Source organism: Acanthopagrus latus, unplaced genomic scaffold, assembly GCF_904848185.1.
Source record: "Acanthopagrus latus isolate v.2019 unplaced genomic scaffold, fAcaLat1.1, whole genome shotgun sequence".
Lineage (NCBI taxonomy): Eukaryota > Metazoa > Chordata > Actinopteri > Spariformes > Sparidae > Acanthopagrus > Acanthopagrus latus.
Window position 1 is genome coordinate 229,113 of NW_023504082.1, and position 19,426 is coordinate 248,538.

The 19,426-nt window shown below is 41.5% G+C and overlaps 1 long non-coding RNA gene across 2 annotated transcripts; it reads right to left on the bottom strand.

Moving 5' to 3' along the window:
• Positions 1 to 16,282: 16,282 nt before the first annotated feature.
• LOC119016323 lies at positions 16,283 to 19,309 on the bottom strand. 2 transcript variants are annotated; one of them, XR_005074027.1, is made up of 5 exons: positions 18,565 to 19,309; positions 18,176 to 18,212; positions 17,851 to 18,056; positions 17,043 to 17,692; positions 16,283 to 16,935 (listed from the first exon to the last, which is right to left on the bottom strand). It is a non-coding gene; the product is annotated as an uncharacterized LOC119016323 (long non-coding RNA). The 2 variants fall into 2 exon arrangements; XR_005074026.1 differs by having other exon boundaries at positions 17,783 to 18,056.
• Between the last annotated feature and the right edge of the window lie 117 nt (positions 19,310 to 19,426).

Here is a 19,426-nt window from a genome sequence, read left to right on the forward strand (position 1 = left end):
GGTTTGTACAGCAGCTGGTTCCTCAGCAGGAAGCTGTAGTAGATGACACAGTGCCGCTGACTGGGGATGGTCACACACTTCTTGTCTCGTGTCAGGACCTCTCTGTAGAAGCCCAGCGCCTCCTGGAACTTGCCCCGGTGCAGCAGGTAGGCCCAGATTATCACAACTGTTCAAATGTTTCCATTTCACATCCCTCTTGCAATTCCTGGTGGGTCTCAGGAGTTGTGGCTGCACCAGTCTGTAGGAGACATCAAACCACTGTTGGCAGAGGAGAAAAAATTAAGGTTAATGTTCTGACAGGTTCTGACAGGAAATGTGATGAACTTACATGCACCTCCTCCTCTGATGGGGCAAAGGCAGCCACTTGCTGTGCTGCTGTCTTGTGCTCCTTTACCCCAATCACCCACTGTTGCCCTAGTTTTGCCCTGCCAAGCCACTCAGGGTTTCACATGAATTAGTAGAGTTAATGACTAAAATATCAGGGTGAAATTTACCAATGCAGACCAAAAGATCACAGTAACACTCACAGTCATATGCTCTGCTATCGTTCTTTCAAACAGCTCAAATATCTCTTCAGCAGCCTTCAGCATGTACAGCAGCTCCCAGTTGTCAATCTCCAGCAGTATCCCAGTAATTTTACCAGCCAAATTTGGCTGAAGGGCCTGAATCATTGGGTACAGTCGCTCCCCAAGAAGCTGTTATTGATCCATGAGTGGAGCTGCAGCCAACATGGAGGCAGTGAGTGGCTCTTGTCCTTGAATGTGTATGAGCGGCTCCATCACAGGTGCAGGAACAACCTGTAGTCTTGTCATGTGTGCAGGTACAGTAATGACCTGCTGTCTGTGTCTCTCTCTCTCTCCCTCCGTCTCTCCCTCACTCCCTCTCAGGTGTCGCTAACGTTCAGTGTCACAGAGGCCAACGTGCTGCTGGCGTCACAGTTAGCTAATTCTTCTACCGTCTTAGTGAAGTACAGCTTCACCGTCCTCATCATCTTGTTCTACTTGTGGAAGGACTCCACCATGATGTCTCCACAAACAGGAAGCGGCTGCGGGAACTCAAACAGCATCAGCTTGTCTTCTCGGGTTCGACGTGTGGATCTTCATCTTCAGCTGGTACACCATGAACTGAGGGTTGCAGGTTCCTCCAGTGAACATGGGGATGGTTTCAAACAGCATCTTTTTTTTTTTTAAGATTTTCTTCTGGCATGGACACCTTTTATTAAGCAGTAGACAGATCGAAAACACGGGAGAGAGAGGGTTAGAACACACAGACCACTAGCATGTTTGTTGTACAGAGTTATCAAGGAGTTAGTGCTTCATGCTCTGTACAGTGAACATAGCAGTGTTCTGTCTAGTAATCAGTTTGAAGCACCACTTAAATTCTTACCATGTAACAACAATATCCTTTAATAATAACCTACTGGTTCTACCCTGTCCGTGCTGAGTACGAGGGAGGGCGAGCAGGGCCTGCAGCTCTGGTTTGAGAAATGTCTGGAAATATTAAAAATTAATCCAAAATGAGTCTGAGAAAAATAAGAGAAAAACAACATATTATTTTTTGGCAGGAGACTCACCTCAGTGATAAAGAGCATGAAAAGTTTAAACAGTTGGCTTTTGAAAATATATTAGCATATTACTAATCTTACAAACATGGACAAAAGAGAGGAGTTATAATATTAATCTCTGACAAAATTATGTTCCAGATCTCCAAACAGATAAAGGACACTGAGGGGAGATACATTCTAGTAAAAGGTTACATTGACCACAAGCAGGTAACACTATTAAATGTGTATAGACCCCCAGGTAATGATAAAACATTTATGGAGGAAAATATTGGATATAATTGCTGAAGACACTGGTGGGGTCCTTATCTGTGGTGGAGACTGGAAGATACAATTCCAACAGTCCCTCGACTCGACTAATTTAACAGAAAGAAATAATCCTGAGAAAGTCACCGTTAAGAAACTTCTCCTTGAAGCAGGTATGATGGATGTTTGGAGGGAATTAAACCCAACAATGAGGCAGTTTACCTTTTTCTCCCACCCTCATAATGTTCATTCAAGAGCTGATTACTTTTTAATGTTTCATTCAGAAAGACACTAAATTTTCAAATGTCAAATAGGGGTAAAATATATCTCAGACCATGCGGGTGTATATCCATCAGTGGCATATCCAGGATATTTTTACTGGGGTGGCCAAGATGGGACACAAAGCTAGTGTGGGGTGGCCATGGCATAGCCAAGTTTAATGGCACGTACGCAGCCGACCGCGGTTGAGATCTACAGAGCAGATTGTCTATGTTTAAGCATGGGGTTTGCTGTGCATTAGCAAATAAATAGCAAACACTTTGGGCAAAATTGGACCATCCTTTTTAAAATAATCATGTATGAAAGTACACAACAACTTCAAGTAACTGTTCATGAATGACACATCTGGACAAAACAGAACTTGACATACCATGCTCAGCAGGTGGAGCTCCAGACACTGCTGAATCACACTCATCTCTCACTATCTCCTCCTCTTCTGGGTGTGGCCGGTCAGCTGTGGGAACACACAGATATCTGAGAAATCTGAGCCATCAATAGGTTGGAGGTTCTGCCACACACACACACACACACACACACACACACACACACACGTCTATGTATGTATGTACGTGTGAAAAAAAACTGTATATATATATTTATCAATTTATTTCTTTCACACTTACACATTCATATATACATCCATTCATACATACAGTTGTAATTGTATGACTGGAGTGACAAACAACTTGAATGTGAGCCTACATGGTACATTCCATCTGTCCAAGAATGACCCACCATCCTGTGCAGGGGGAGCTGACTGCTCTGGGTTACTACAGCTGTACTGAGGCTGCTGACTGGACCGGGCCATAGCTATTCTCTAAATAACCCTGGGGAAATGGAATTCAATCACTCAATCAGTCAGTCAATTCACTGTGATGTAATAGCTGTAACTACAAACATCAAGCAGGATCATTGTCAAACTGGGTTAGAATCAGTATGCAAACTACAGGTCTTAAAAACAGCTTTGACTCCATTAAAATGCCAAAAAGAAAGGAGGTGTCAACAATGTGCCTAATTATGTCTATTTATAGTATCTACAAAGGTTTATTTTTACATAACTACCGACAACTTCCATCACTTTTAATAACACAATTAACACATACTGCATCTCAAGCATGTGTGGCATTTGAATGCAATTTGCTCGTCTTCTGCATATTTAAACATCTAAAAATATGTGAACTGTTAAGATGAGCTAATTGATACAAACACAAAGTGCTTTATCTCCAAGAGCATAAAGTCTTTAAACAGCCCTTAAATCACAGAGCAGATAAATAAATCCCAGCTTGTTCTTGTGTAATAGCTACTTAAATCTAGTCTGTCACACTTTATTTCACACACTGGTTGGTCAGAAATATAACATCAGCTCTACTGAACACACACATCTGTAAAAAAAAAAAAAAAAAAAGCCCTCAGTCTTCACTCCAGAAAACAGCTGTTCATATTTCATGGCAGTATGCAAATAACATTTTTTTTTTTAAATGCTAACGTTAAATTCTTAACTTGGTTTGCAGACTGCTGAACTAGCTCCTCTTTTAGCTGCTACTTAGTACCAGATAAAGTTTTCCTACACATTCAGAGGGAACTACGACATTGCTAAACATTAAATTACCTCTCAATAGACAGATTTCAGCGTTTTTATCCAGCAGTTGATGTTGTCACTGTGGCCGTCCTCCTGTTTCATTAACAACCGGGCCGGACCGGACCAGCAGCAGCAGCAGATGCAGTGTGCTAATGGCTCACCTATTACACCTGCATGGCCATTGGCCAAATGTTCGCTGACCAGAAATCAGCTCTCACAGCCTCTGTATGCCCATTACTGTGTTAGTTAGAAATATAAAACTGGCCCTAAATCAGCTGATCAGCTGTCGTCATTGATTGACAGCATTTCTCTTGTTTCTTGTGTTGATGAACTTGACCAACTACCTATCAGATCAGGGGTGGCCAATGAGTTTTCAGGGGTGGCCATGGCCACCCCAGGCCACCCCCCAGAATCACCACTGGATAATATCTATCCCTACATTTAGATGGTGAAATTAAAAATACCACATGGAGGCTCAACACAAGCTTATTAAATGATCCTCTGTGCAATCAAGACATTCAAAACGAATTTAAAGAATATTTGGAACAAAATTAGACTGAAGAACTTGAAAGCTTTTATTCCTTGAAGAAAAAAAGAAGAAGATATGGCAGAAGGCAAGGCAGTCCCTAAGACTCTTGCCAATCTTTTAAAAGATATCTTAAGGTTCATCAGCACCTTGATTACTGCTTCAAATTCAACAGGAAAACTTTGGAAAATACAAACATTAAGGATGCTTACAAACGTCTTAGGCTGGCTGTGCAAACCAAACCATCAGATGGGAACGTGCACACGCAAGTTAACACAGCTTGCAGCGACTGGACTGAGGACACAGTTGCAGTTATCACTAGACATTTTGAGGGTGTACTGGCAGATTTCCACTTCACTACTGACAGCACAAACTGGCAGGAGCTATGGACCATGGCAGTAAACTGGGTCAAGAAAGAACTGGTTGATTTTAATATGGATGCTGCAATGAGAGCTGAAGTAAAGCTGAAGGAAAAACTGGATCAAGTGGCAGAGGACAAAGCCCTGTTTACAAGGCACCAGCATTACAATGACACATTTAAAAGCTAAGCATCCAGAGGCCAATCCTGATACTTGGTGACTCAAATACTTCACGGCTACCAAAGTGCAATGACAGCAGAGTACAGGTCGACTCTTACCCGGGAGCACGATTGTGCCATGCCCTGCACATTTTGGAGAACACAAAGCAAACGGATCATGTCCTCAAAGTCACTCTTTCATTTGGAATCAATGACAAAAATGCCAGGGATGGAGAGCAGGTAAAACGGGAACTGGAGGCAATTTTTATAGTGGCCAAAGAAAGATTTCCAAAAGCCGAGGTAGTCATGCCTCTGATCTCCTTCTCAAAACATTTTCCAAACAAATACCAACAGGTGCTCTCTCATATTAACACACTGATTGAAAGCTTGCCACACCTTCCAAAATTACCAAAAGCAATGTTTCAAACCGTACATGACCGAGTACACTGGTGTCCACGAGCGGCAGAACACATGTTGTCTCACTGGAGAGACATGTTGCAATTTGAATTAGCCATGGTAAAATGTATTTTTTCTCCTTTGGACAGAGTTCTTCAGCTAATTCTACAGTCGTGCATTGGCTAGGCAGTATAGGCAAATGCTAGGGGCGCCGTCATCCACAGGGGGGCGCTGAAAACGGAGGGAGAAGATAATAAAAATAATTTAGAAAGTTAAAAAAATAGATATATTTTACCAGCGCCATTACTACAAGTAATTCGAAATATTATAAGATCACAGCAACATAGCATCTGTCACTCCAGAGTCTGAATTAGTTGTCTCGACAGTGACATTTTGAAAGCCTTGCATTTTAAAGCAATAAATTAAGGGTAGGTAATTGAAATCAATGTTCCTTTTTAAATGACTGGATCAAACATCTTGTAGCAAAATTTATTTTGGGGATGTTTGTTGTTGTAACTTTGTGAGTATTTATTAAATAATTTACAGCTAAAAATTGTTCTTTTTTCCAATTACACCACAACAGTAATTGTTCTGAATAAATAACCTGATGAAAAAGATGGTGGTAATCGTGGGACAGAAGGTCCTGGTAATTCTTTTTCCATAGCTGTTCCACTGCAGAGAGCACTGCCCATTCTTAGGACAGACAAAAAAACAGAATGGCAAAAGGAGACAGATCAATAGTGGTTATTATTTTTCACATATTTCTTCATGCATATAGGCTCCATCTTACATAGTCATCAAATCAGAACCCTAAGAAGTAGTAGCTCTGTTATGATTTCTACTGCAAATAGATGATGTTGCAGTCACACTCTGATGCAACTACTATAGCTGTCACAATACAGCACTTTGAGCACAAAACAGGAACTGTAGTGGGAGACTACCTTCCTTATCTGTCCAATTATTCCACTATCAGACCCTGTGACTCCACTCAAAAGTTAAAGTCCAAATTAGAGACAAGACAGCTCAGAGACTAAGTCCAACGTAAGGCCTACAAAGTGTCTCACCCAGGCCCCTATCTGTGGCCTTGGGTGAGCTGTAGCTGCACCTGCTGCTCTCCCACTCCAGCCTTTTTATTATAAAGAGAGCATCAAACCTTGGTCTTTCATCGGGCTCAAATTCCCTGTTAACACAGAACTGCAAGGTGTATTCTCAAATCAATGTATATGCATGATCATGACCCTGTTTGTATTTGCCACTACAGTCCCCCCTTTGGTCCTTCTAAAAAGGACCAACACTTCAAACTTCAACATCAGGGAGTACAGTCGTCTTATCATCAAAACAGAAACAACAGCATGAGTATACTGTAAATAAAACACAATATATAGTTTCAAACAGCGTAAATGCAACCCCATCCTACAAGACTGATAATGAGTATCAACCCACAGGGAAGTGCTTCAACTATCAAGACGATAGTTGAGAGCTCTCCCTGAGCCATCTTCTGGACCAGCCCTCAAACAGATGACCCAGTGATATTCATTGACAGGTTTCTATTCTGACCTGGCAACATGACAGGGGAAACGTCCTCTCCAATTAGCTGTTCATGAGAGGTAAAATGCCCCACCATGTGGCCCACCAACTGACCTGTTCTGTGGGTGCAAACATAATATGTGTACATACAGCATTAAATCACACATTGTGGTTAACTCTTTGAAGGCACTCGTGACTGTAACACACGTGAATCAAACTCTTGATGAATTACACCACTCAACACCTCAAGGTTTGTTTTTAAGCATGCATAACTAGGTAACTCGTGCTCATGTGAATATATCATAGGTTTAAGATTTTTTTTTTTTTTTCAGAAAAGCACAAGATTACATAGACAAATTCTTAAACCTTTTAGAATTAGAATATTATCTAGACACACTTTGTAAAGATAATCCCTCTTTGGTCAGTTCAGCAAACATTAGATCAGTAATTATTAGATCATTGACGTAAAACACTCATACCACCTTTTGTTTTTGTAAAAAAAATTTCTTCTGGTATTTTTTCCATTGATCCAATTACATAAAGACAGGTAAGAGCTCTATCCAATCTTAGCACCTGGATTTAAATGACACGCTTGGGTTATTTGTTAGCCTTGGTGACATATTACCCGTGGTGTTGCCTTGGTTAGTGTGGCGGCCCTAAGGCCAACATTACACCAGAGTCCCTATGAACTTACTGGTTTCCTGTAAACCACACTGGTTTAATACATTTCTTGTGCTTTTTATGGCACTCAGCTTTCTGACATGACCTTCACAAATGAGTGCCCGCTTTTCTTCATCAACACATTTACAACCTTTGACTCTACATAACTATGTTGAATACAAGGGATCGTCGTACAATTGTCGGAACATAATTTATAAACCTGTCAGCCTGTCTCTCTCCTTGTACAGTAGTCTCTGTGTTGATAGCTCACCCTTCTTCCTGGAGGGTGCAGGTACTGACAGATACCTCTGCTCTGTTGTATCCATTTGGATTGTTCCTCTGCAGGAGTGGACAGCAACCTTAGCCAGGCTCACAGCCTTGCTGGCACATTTGTCTAAATTACATTTTGACCTCCATCCATGATGTTGATGACTTCCTAGCTGATTATCCACGGAGAGCTCATCCTGTAGTTGTGGTTGGGCTAATTGTTGAAGGGCTGGATTCACACATTTTTATGGTGGTAGCATTGCCCCCATTGGTGGCCGGATACCAGGTCTCATTGCTGCACTTCATTAGCCTCACCACGTCAGGTTGGTTGTGTTTCTTCAGGTTACATACTCCAACTCCTCCTCGTGCTACACAGAAAAGGAAGATTAGTTTATCAAGTTTACATAGCTGTCATTCTTTTTAATTTTTTATTGGCATATTTGAGAGTTGGAACTCCATCCATCCAATTTCACTGCCATGTGCACTGCACAACAAGCAAGACATTCAGTTATGTCTGAACAGTCCGCTCTGTGACTTCCTGGCAGTGGTATTCTTTTGACATTTGTAACTTACAATACACTCTTGTTGGTCTTTTTCTGTGCTTCTTAGTTTGGCCAAATCTCTTTTTTCTCAGTTACTCATTAGCCGAATCCATCTACTGGCTTCTAACAGTTTCATTTTCTGATTGTTTCTGTGTCCTAACATGACGTGTTTGTGCGTATTACCTGTAATGTCACCATCCATTCTCTTGGCAGTCAGTGGTGCGGGGTAGTCCCACCCAATGTTTACCTGGATTGTCAACTATTGTGCCATCGGTGGTTAGTGAACAACCATATGTGTCAGCTTTTACATACAGGAGATGTAGTAGTTCTCCCATTTTCACTATGCCCTTGTAATTGTGGCTAAGGTGACCATGGTAAGTGCACAATTAACATGTGGTGTGTTAATAGTGGCACATGTCATTAGGACTTCTCTTTCTACCTCCCCCCTTGTGAAACCTGAAAGGGTTAGCACAAAGAGAAAGAAAACAAACAAATTAATCTGAGTCAGAGAACGCTCTGACTCTGGCCTGAATTCAGGCGTGGATGGCTGGTGTACATCTTGCAGGCCGGACGGTCCTGCACGTGCACTTTCCAGGGTGTCACTGCCCGTGGTTGTGCTGGTGGCATCATCCTCTGCAGCCTCTCCGACACTACTATCAGTCTTTCACCTGTTGGAGGACACATCTGTAGATTTGAGTTAAACCCCGTAAATAGTGCTGCTGAAGCGGTCCCTCTATAGGGCCCCTGCACTGTGGCAGTGGCATTGGGCATCCAGTGAGCATTTCATGCAGGGTTAGATGGCTTAGTCTGTTAGTTTGTGAGTGCATAGACATTAGTGCTAATGGCAAAGCATCTTCCCAGGTGAGTTTACCATTACCATCAGCCATGATTTTGGCTATTTTAGTTTTTGATACACCATTGGCATGTTCTACTGAACCTTGTGACTGTGGACACGTTATATGTATGTTGTTATTAGATGCTTGATGTTTCTGTAGTTCAAATGATGATTGTACTTCTTCTGTAACAGGTATGTGAACTTTGATGTGAAAATCATGATGCAATCAACACAGACAATTTATATATATGCTTTTTTAAAAGGATCTCAGTATTTTCAACATCATTATATATCATTTCTAATATTTCAGTTCTAATATTAGCTTTGAATTTCTTTGTTATGAACACACCATTTGGACAATAGAGTAGGTTGGTCAAATACTACTTGATTCACAACAGCCTTCTTCAGCTCACACCCTGTACTTCCAAACAACAGATCATAGCGTTTACTTGAATATAAACTGGCTTAAACTGTATTTGCAACACAATTGGTCATAATATTTGAAATAGCAGCTTATATGTAATCGTCGTAAATTGTATATATCACTTGCATATAGGTATTCACTTCAGACAACAACCACTAATGAGACAGCATGCTGAAAGGAGCTTGAAAAACAACAACAACAACAACAACAACAACAACAAAAACACAACAAAAACTTGATGTACTAAAAAAGGAAAAGTTCACTGAGCTTGGACCCAGTCGACAGTGAGGAGAGAGAGGGAGGGTGATGACGTCACACCGGACGTGCAGTAGAGTGGGGGGGCGCTAGCATCCCCCCTCTCACACACACCAGGGGAGGAGCAATGGAGCTGCAGTTTGAAACACAACTTTTCAGCACACAACTCCCTCAGCCATCAGCGAGATAGGAACCCGCTCTTAAAATAATATAAAACCTGCCCGGGGATGTGTCTCCTCGGCTGTAACCTCAACTGACCGTCACTTGGATTCCTTATCTCAACGACACTTTACACATGCATTTATAAACTCTTAGCCTGCGCGAATAGTATTCATAAGTCAAAAACAACACACAAGAACAACCATCTCATAAATCACATTCAATACTAATATATCTATTAGCACACACATTTTAGACCAGAACTATCAAGTTTGTCTAATAACCTTCACACCGTTTGAGTACTGCAACACACTTAACCACTTATTAACAGTAATACAAAGATCTTTAGAACAGCAAAAATGTCTCCAATGTCTGACAGTTACATCAGCACCAAATCACACAACACTGCAAACTAACTAATTTTTCCAGTAGATTCTTCCACACAGTCAAGACACAGGTGGTTGACAACACACAGTCAACAACCTCATACACTACTTTTTTACTTTATTAAACCCCCATAAGAATGTTCAAACATTTATTGTTGGTTTAACTGAAACTTTTTGTTGGTCTTCGATTTTTGTTAACAACTATTATCGCTGTTTATTTTCGGTTCAGATTGTTTTGGGTTTTTTTGCAGTTTTGGTTCTCGCATGCATTATTCTCACATTTCCTTTAATTTAGACTTTAATTTACTTTGCTTTTTGATTATTTTTTATTATTTATTTAAGGCTGTGTTTTAATCTGCATTTCTCTGGCTTACAAATACCTTTTTCTTTTCTCTTAGCCCAAATTGAAGAGTGCCCTGGATAGTCTCTACCCTTTTTAGCCTGAATTGTCTTCATTTTCAGAAGTCCATGGTCTCAAACTCCTAGTTTTACTAGTTTTTCTTTATCTCTATCAAAAGATGACTCTTTATCAGAATTCATGCACTCCGGCAAACCAAACCACTTTGTATAATTTTGCAGCAGGAAAGGCTTTCCTCAGAATATGGTTTGCACAGACATTCTGCTAAAGTTTTATCTACTGTGCTTTGCGCATCACGAATGGCATTTACGCCATAAACCTTTCTGGTGGTCTTCTTGAGTGGTTTTAATATCACCACGTTTTAACCACACTAACTGTTCATGTGTCAGCCTCCTTCTGGGCTGCTATTAAGGATGGTAAAGTGGTGAGTGGTTCACAGTTTTCGGCTGCCTTCAACTGGTTTCAGCTTGTTTAGCGGCCTCGTCAGCCAGGCTGTTGCTTTTGGCTATTAGGGAACTGCTCTGTTGGTGAGCAGCACACTTGATAATAGCTGATGCACTTGATAGATGAATGCTTGAATTAGTGTTAAGATGGCTGCTCCATGCATTACTGGTGTGCCATTCCGCTCTGAGAAAACCTCTCTGTTTCCAGATATTTCCATACATATGACACACTGCGTATGCATAGCCCACTGTGAGTATACATTTAACCGCTTGCCTTCTGATAATTTGCTTTGCGGCAGTTAAAAGCTTTAATTTCTGCAAGCTGTGCTGAGCATGGTTGGGCAAGATAGATTGCTTGGACTGTGGTAAACGTATCATCTGGCAGCAACTGTACAATTTCTTAACCTGTGTTGTTGCTTGTCACGTCTCTGAAGCAGGACCCATCTACAAAGAGAGAGAGATATGTTGTTATTGGCTGATTATGCATATCTTCACGTGGTTTCAGAAACACATTTGTGGCTTGAAGGCAGTCATGTTGCATTCTATCTATGGGTATCATCATCCATGTTGTGGGATTAACTGTATTGCAGCGTTGGATGTTCAGTTGTTGCTGAGAGCACAACTTCATAACCTAGCTTGTGTAAGCACAAACCTTGGACTGGTGAGGTGGGCATGTATCTGGTGAGATGTATACAGTATTGTTGGGTGTCCTATGGTTCCTGTTGAGGCTCTCTCAAAGCAAAAGCTGCTGCTGCAAGTCCCTGGCAACTGGGATGCAGACCAGCCTCAGAGTTATCTAACTTGGTGCTATAGTATGCTAAAGGTTGCTTACCAGTCGGAGCGTCTTGCATTAAAACTCGACAGGCAAACTGCGCCCTATCTGCAACATATTCAATTATCTGTTCTTTTTGGTTTTCTGAGGTTAAATGAAACAGCGCGCAGAACACAAACAGTTAGAGGACACATAATTAAATCAGCTATGGTCATAACGTTAAAGTTACGGAAAGTTAAAAATAATGATCTATTAATCACTTTTTGTCACCGTGGGGCTACATTTTTATTTTTTTTTTAAATAAACACCTCATTTCAGAAATGTCCTATTTTCATGATTTTTTTCTTTAAGGGACGTCTATGGTCTGGGAGGCCTAAAAGAATAAAAAATAAATGAGAAAAAGCTTAATCTATGGACAACAATAGCCTGCTAAATCCAATAAGGCAATCATTTGTTTTCATTTGCAGTTTTGGAACAAAGTTGGACTGGAGAAGAAAACTATGGCATCCAAATCCATGAACAAAGTTTCCCATTGATAGTGAAAATAACCTTGAACTGTGAGTCAGGATAAACAGGAATGCTAGAATATGCATTTGTTAAATCAGTAACTGAAAACCCACAGTCATTACAACATCTTAATTTATGACCCTAAAGTATTTTAAAAATCTCTCCCCCCCCCCCCCCCCTTTTTTTGGTTTCTTTTTCAGGCAAGATGGGGGAGGTACATGGTGAAATGAGAGAGTCAACAATGGCACCCTGATAAATGAGCAATGACCTTGACAGCCCTAGGGCTGAGTGGATATTTTCTTTAACCTAGTCTAACAGTCAACAACAGGATAACAACAGAATGTGCATCTTTTATATTTCTAAAAATCCAACTTGCTTAGAGCCCTAAAGCTATCAGATACTGCCAGAAAGCAAAGCTTAGACTTTAACAGTCACTCAGTGTTTCCCTCTGTGTGTGTGTGTGTGTGTGTGTGTGTGTGTGTGTGTGTGTGTGTGTGTGCGTGCGTGCGTGCGTGCGTGCGTGCGTGCGTGTGTGTGTGTGTGTGTGTGTGTGTGTGTGTGTCTTGTCTATGTGCTGCTCAAAGTCCAGACCTCTGACCTCTGCTGTCTCCTTTGGCTGTGTCAAGGTGAATCCTGGGAAATGAACAGACACCTTTAGCTGGTGCATGTGGTCAGGATTCCTCTGGATCTCTCCCTTCTTGATGATTAAGCTCGGGGTTCCCATAACCTTACTTCTGCAGCATAGCTTATCTGGTCAGTGCTGTTGCACTGTCCTTGATAATTTGATACGGGCCCAGTCTCCTTTTCCTCTGGCTGTTGTGCAGTGCCTGCCATCTTTGTCCAGGACTCTGTGGCCCACCCGACTCCAGTCTTTGTGTCAGGTGATACCTCTGTAGCCTCCTTCAATTTGTTTGGCTGACATGGCCTGTGTATAAAACACTTCTGGATCTCAATGACAGTCTGCTTCCTTGTTTGCCTAGGCACGGGGTCGGGGAACATCATCCCCTCAGTGATCTCGACTCCGCAGTCAGTAGTCAGTAGAAGCTGGCTGGTGGAGAAAAAGGCTTTTTTGGAGAAGCAAGGTTAATTTGTGACTCATTTTAGAAGAGAGAAAGAGGGCTGAAAAGTCAGGGTGTACTGGTTATCGTCCTCCCTCCTTCAGAGAGTCATCCTGGGATGCCTGACCTTGTGTGGAGAAGGTATTGTTTAAAGGAGGGTTGTAGGTGTGGAGACAGCATGGAGGAGGTCCATTCCTAATTCTGGCCCTACATTGTTTCTTCTTTATGTTACTCAAACTCTATTTTCCCATTACCGTTTCAGTCCCACTACTGATTTTAAAAACTTGTCAGTCTATCTTTTTTTTTTCTTTCCTGCTTTCCATGTGCCTTTTACTGGAAGCACCCCATGGGTGACATAGTGCCAAAGTTGAACATTTTTAACCACATTATTTCCCCATTTGTCTGCCATTATTTCAGCAGAGCCTGTAAGAGGGTCAGATAGAGCTTATACATTTCCAGTTTTGTTCCTTATGTTTTCAACTGACTCACTGGCACAGATGTGCTTAAACTTTCAATGGACTTATCATTCAAACAAATTTCACAATCACTCTGCTCTTCCCATACAGTGTATGGATGGATCTCATCAACCACACACTAACTTTGGGTAACTTACTCAGCCAGGTGGTTTGTATGACACATTCGTTCCGAGCAACGCACCCCTGTAGTATACAGGCTGTATACTAGTCACTGAATGTCACCACAAAGTTTATTCTTTATACTTATTTCATATATATATTTTCACTCATACACCCATTTTATTGTAGTGGGGCCTCATGTAATACTGTACTGTATCATATCATTATTACAGTATCTCGTATTATATTTTCTTCCTATTATATGCTATTACTTCTATTATATTACCCGTTATCAGGTTTGCATAAGTCACTTCCTTTCAGTTTCTTACTCACCCATAAGGATTATCTAGAACTCCTTTGTGGGCTAAATCTCTGAAGAATGTTAGACTCAGTGTGATGAATCAGATCTCTTTAATGCATGCTGCATGTAGGGAAGGTCCAGACTGTTCTCTCCAGTCTTCCAAATGACTTAAATACAACAGAGTGGAGGTCACATACTTTCACAGCACTTCATATCTTACTCCCTCTCAAAACAATAACCCCTCATGTAGAGATAATTGCCTCTCATATGACTTTCTGACACTCCAAACGGGAGTCTCTCCTCCTCCTCTCACATCCTGATCATATTCTTTACAGCACATTGATTACAAACCAGAAGAGTCTGTATTACCAACTTTCGTCAAATGCCACAATGTTTGACTGATTTCTTGCTCAGTTTCCAATGTCCAATTTCCTCATAATCAAAATATGTTTGTTCAAGCCAAACATGCGTTCCGACACCTTGATTTTCCATGTCCCGTTTAGTGGCGCAATAGTCACCAGTAATTATTTTATTTTCATTTTTATGCTTGTATCTGTGTTATCACCCACCACTTTATCCTCATCATTCAATTTATTATCATATCATATTACTTTATTTTGCCTATAATTATCAGTTATTTTAATTACACTTCTCTTATTACTTACTATTCTTCTACTATTTACTATTCTGTTATTATTTATTATTTTCTTATTGTTTATTAAATATTATTATTACTATTATTATTAGCATCATTATTATTGTCCGTCACCACTTCATCCCTTTTATGGGGTCGCAGGGTTTGTTACTGGAGCCAGTTGCAGTTATCTGTCTGGGCAAAGGCAGGGCACTCCCTGGACGAGTCATCAGCTCAGCGCAGGGTCCTCACTGATGGCAGAGGCCGCCACGCAACGTGCCAACTGCACATCAGGAGCAATTTGGGCTTCAGTATCTTGTTCCGATGACGAGCCTACCTGCTCTACCTGCCGTCTATATTATTATTATTATTTATTACTTATTTGTCACAGCATCGATTTTAATGCATGCTCTCTACTCCAAGTCTAAGTTCTCTGCTAAATGCAGAAGGTTTGGCTGAAGTCTAAATTGCAGCTGCCCTGACAGTGTAAATTTGGGCACTTTATATATTCATTAACTGAAAGAAAGTATGATTGGCTATTCCTTCAAAAATAAATAAATAAATTCACATTGAAAGACATTCGCAGGACTAATGGATCACACTGACACAGACATCTGGACAGGCAGACAAACAGACAGACAGACAGACTGATGGGGTCAAAGGTCATGGCCTCTTTGTTTTGTAGGACTGGGTGATTGACTTTCACACATCTAACCTGTTTACACATGTGGTCACTTGCCTCCATCTAGTGGACAAAAGAAGCAATTGGATCCACCTCATCAAATTCTAACAATTATTAGCACAACGCTTACAAACCATCAAAAAGCAGTGGTTTTGACCTCAGATCAAATGGAAATGCAATCAATGGCACCCAAAGACTACTGATAGCAGAAGTGAAGTGTTTTAGTGTTTCATCTTGGACATTACCTTTGTTTTTCCTTCTATAATCATGTCCAAGCTACGCTATACTTGACTCATTTCATCAGGTCATCTCAGCCTTCAGACAGCCGGTTGGTCAGCCTGCGTTGTCTGGCTTGGTTGGAGGAATGACCTGCAGCCCACACGACCCTTTGTGGAATCGTTTTTGACGTGTCTCTGGTAGTATGAAATGCATTTTGTGTCTCCTGCTCTCTGTCTTAAGCATTTACTTGTTTATTCATTCACTCCTTCATTTATGTGTTGGTTTGTTTCTTCTTGTAGCTGCTTGTATGGCAATAAATGTTTTCATCCTGACATCTGGTAATTACAATCATCCCACATATCATTACGGAATGTTTCACATGCAGTGAACATTTTTTATGCATGCCCTTATCCTGCAGTAGCAATGTTTGTCTAAACCCTGTGTTTCTCAAATAAATGAGTTTAAGAAAAGACAGTGCCTGTGTGTTTTTCACTTTGTTTTGTAACCCTTTCTATGTCAAACTTATGTTAACAAGACTCCAAGGCATTTTCCTTTTCACCAAAAACATTTATTAAAACCATGATTCTAAACAGCAACAACAACAACAACACGTGTGAACATACAAAACAACAACAACAAATGTGAACAAGACAAAGCAAACAACAACAAGTGTCAACAATGAATCAACATATGCAAACTGCTAATCATAACACTGAGGACTATCATCATACCACTGACAGCAACAACAAACAAACAAACATAACAGGAACTTAACAACAACAGTCTTCAAAGATTACACCACACGTCTTTTCATTCATCCAACCAGTCCAGGTCCATGCCTTCGCCTCTGAAGGACGCCCGTCTCACACCATAGTCCAAACACAGCTCATCATTGATGGATATTTCTCTCGTGGCCAATAAGAGGACAGTGTCTTTGGGTCCATCTGGAAAGTTCAATTGGAAGACCACAGGCTTCACATTGAAAGCCTTGAAAGAGTGGTTCATCCTTCTACTGAAAGTGTCCGTGCCAGGGTGACCCTCGCGGGGGAAGGTCTGAGGAATCAGCGCACATCTTGGTGCCGAGCCTGCCCTTAATGAAGAAGAGGTAGCACATCGTTCCCTCCTGCATGTCTTCCATCTTCTCCTTCCCCTCTGATTCTGAGATCAGCTTTCCATGGTAGTCACAGATTACGTCCCCTTTGGAGAAGGGCATGGTGGCAATGACACCTGCACAGAAGAGCAAAAGGAAAAAAACAACAACACATGAAGAGCTCTTGATTAGCTGCCATGGCAACGTCATTACAGGAAAGTTGTGCTTTTCTGTCTCTCCTCACCTTTACCCTTGGGCTCTCAAAAATCCTTCGATGTGATCACCTTTCCTCCACCACTGACTTGATCTTGGTTGTCTTCAATGGCAGTCTTTCAAAGGGAGACCCACACTGTGGCCAGTGGCTGCCGCGGGTCTATCCTTCTCCTGCCTCCCCTTCCCCTCATCCATCTCACCTAGTCCAGCTGTGGTTCATGACCACGAACATGCAGAACAAACAAATCCTTGTCCTCTTCCTCTGCACTGGAGACTGACTTGGTCTTCTTCACAGAAGGTGTGTGAGGAACAGGGACGCTCTTTGGTTTATGTACAATTTTTTAAATTACTATTCTTATTTTGCAATATTCCTTTGGTGCCATTATGCGTCTTGGCACTCTTTTTCCTCCTCAGTCTGTGACATGCACATTTGCACATGTCAGCCCATAACAACTCACTCTGGAGTCTGGACGCTCCAAATGGTGAGCATGGGTCTGCTATTCATGTCTCCCATGCAGGAAATGTTGCACATGAAGCACAGCACAGGATGGTTGTTATCTCTGATCCCAACTGTGTGGCTCATAAGGGACAGTCACACTCTGGCTCTTTGTTTGCTCATCTTCAACAAAGCCTACTTAGCTCTCAGGCTGCCCTCCACTCGGATCAGATGGCTGCGATGCTCTGTGCCAGAAGAAAAAAAAGAGTCACCTTAAACATTAATCAAACCAGAAGCATAACCAGCCTCAGCTCTGCACCCTGCACATCCTCCACCTGTTCATAGACAACACAGAATCCTTTGCTTTGGTGGCAGCGTACCAGGGACTGGCGAGACGCTTCACCTGGAACCACGAAGCACAGTTCCTGTTACTCCCAGCATCTACCGACCCTGGTCCCCTCTCTTTGAGACCGTCTGGCCCGGTTTACTTCGGCATCCCATTCTTGTGGCGTGTTGTCCTTCATGCACGCCCTTTTCAGGTGGACGGGCAGTACATCGTACCCTTTGTTGCACCGGAGGTAATACACAAGTCACCTGTCAGGGCCCTCCCTTCCAAAACAGAGGACAGAGAGAATGCATTCATCAGATGTCAGCATGTGCACTGCCTTCTCCTAAATGTAGTCAGGTGAAGTGTGTAGTCACAAGCACATATGTGTGTTATTACTTACATCTGCCTGAATCAATTAGAAGGGTGACCTGCCTTATCTGTGGAGACACAATGCAGACACACACACACACACACACACACACACACACACACACACACACACACACACACACACACACACACACACACACACACACACACACAGGTAACCCTGTAAAGGCTGATATAGCCAAAAAATCCCTGAGAAAATTCTAATATTTTGCAACTGAGATGTTTATAACACTGAAATCAGGCCAAAAACTGTGGCCGTATCATTTTGTTTATGTTATATTTTTTGTAGCACATTTGACACATTCCGCACGTTTGGCAAGTTCTTGCTCAGGACTTTGTTGATTTTAGATACAAAGCAAATTATGAAACTTACATTTTGAAAATATAACTTCCCCATACCTGAGCCGAACAAGCAGCATCCAGAGCAGCACACCATCAGCCTCCTGAGAGACAGACTGGCTCTGCTAGAGGTGGAGCTGACCGAGCTGAGAGAACAGCTACTCCCCACCAGCACCACAACACACCCTGACCTCCAGGAACAACTCAACCAAAATAAGCACCAGATGGACACTACTACACAAGAACTCAGGGAACAGATCTCCAACCTGCAGAAGGATAAACAGGCCCTCAACACAGAGCTGAGAGAAACAAAAGACATCGTGAGAAGAGAAATAGCGCAGATGAGAGACGACATGACGAGGGAATTATCAGCCGTCAGGTGGAACTACAACTACAGCACAGAACACAGACTGTAGAAATGCCCCCCAGCCTTCCAACTACTGAGCCCCCACCACTCAGTGAAGACGCAACAGAGGAAAGACCCCCAGCGGTCACCTGTCTTATACAATGAAATCCCTTTCAATATGCATGTGGAATATACAGGGCCTAAAATCGTCAACCTTCAGGTTGAAGAGTTTGTATGGATTCAGATCAGTCTCATAAATAATAAATGCACAGCGAAAGACTCACCAGTGTGTTTTGTGATTTATATATAAATGACTCTCTACACACAAATATATTTCAATGCACACACAAAAAGTTTTCAATATATGTAAATGTAAAAAAAGTTTCACCTATATTTTTTCTGATCCACACATAAACGTTTCATGATTAATATAAATGTAACATAAATCCACATATATGTTTTTAAAGGTATTTGAAATGTTAGTAAAAAATGTGTTTTATGTTGTTACATTCATATACAAACTGTTGCACTTGCATTTAAACGTGTCTGTATATGTGTGTCAAGTTGTCTACATTT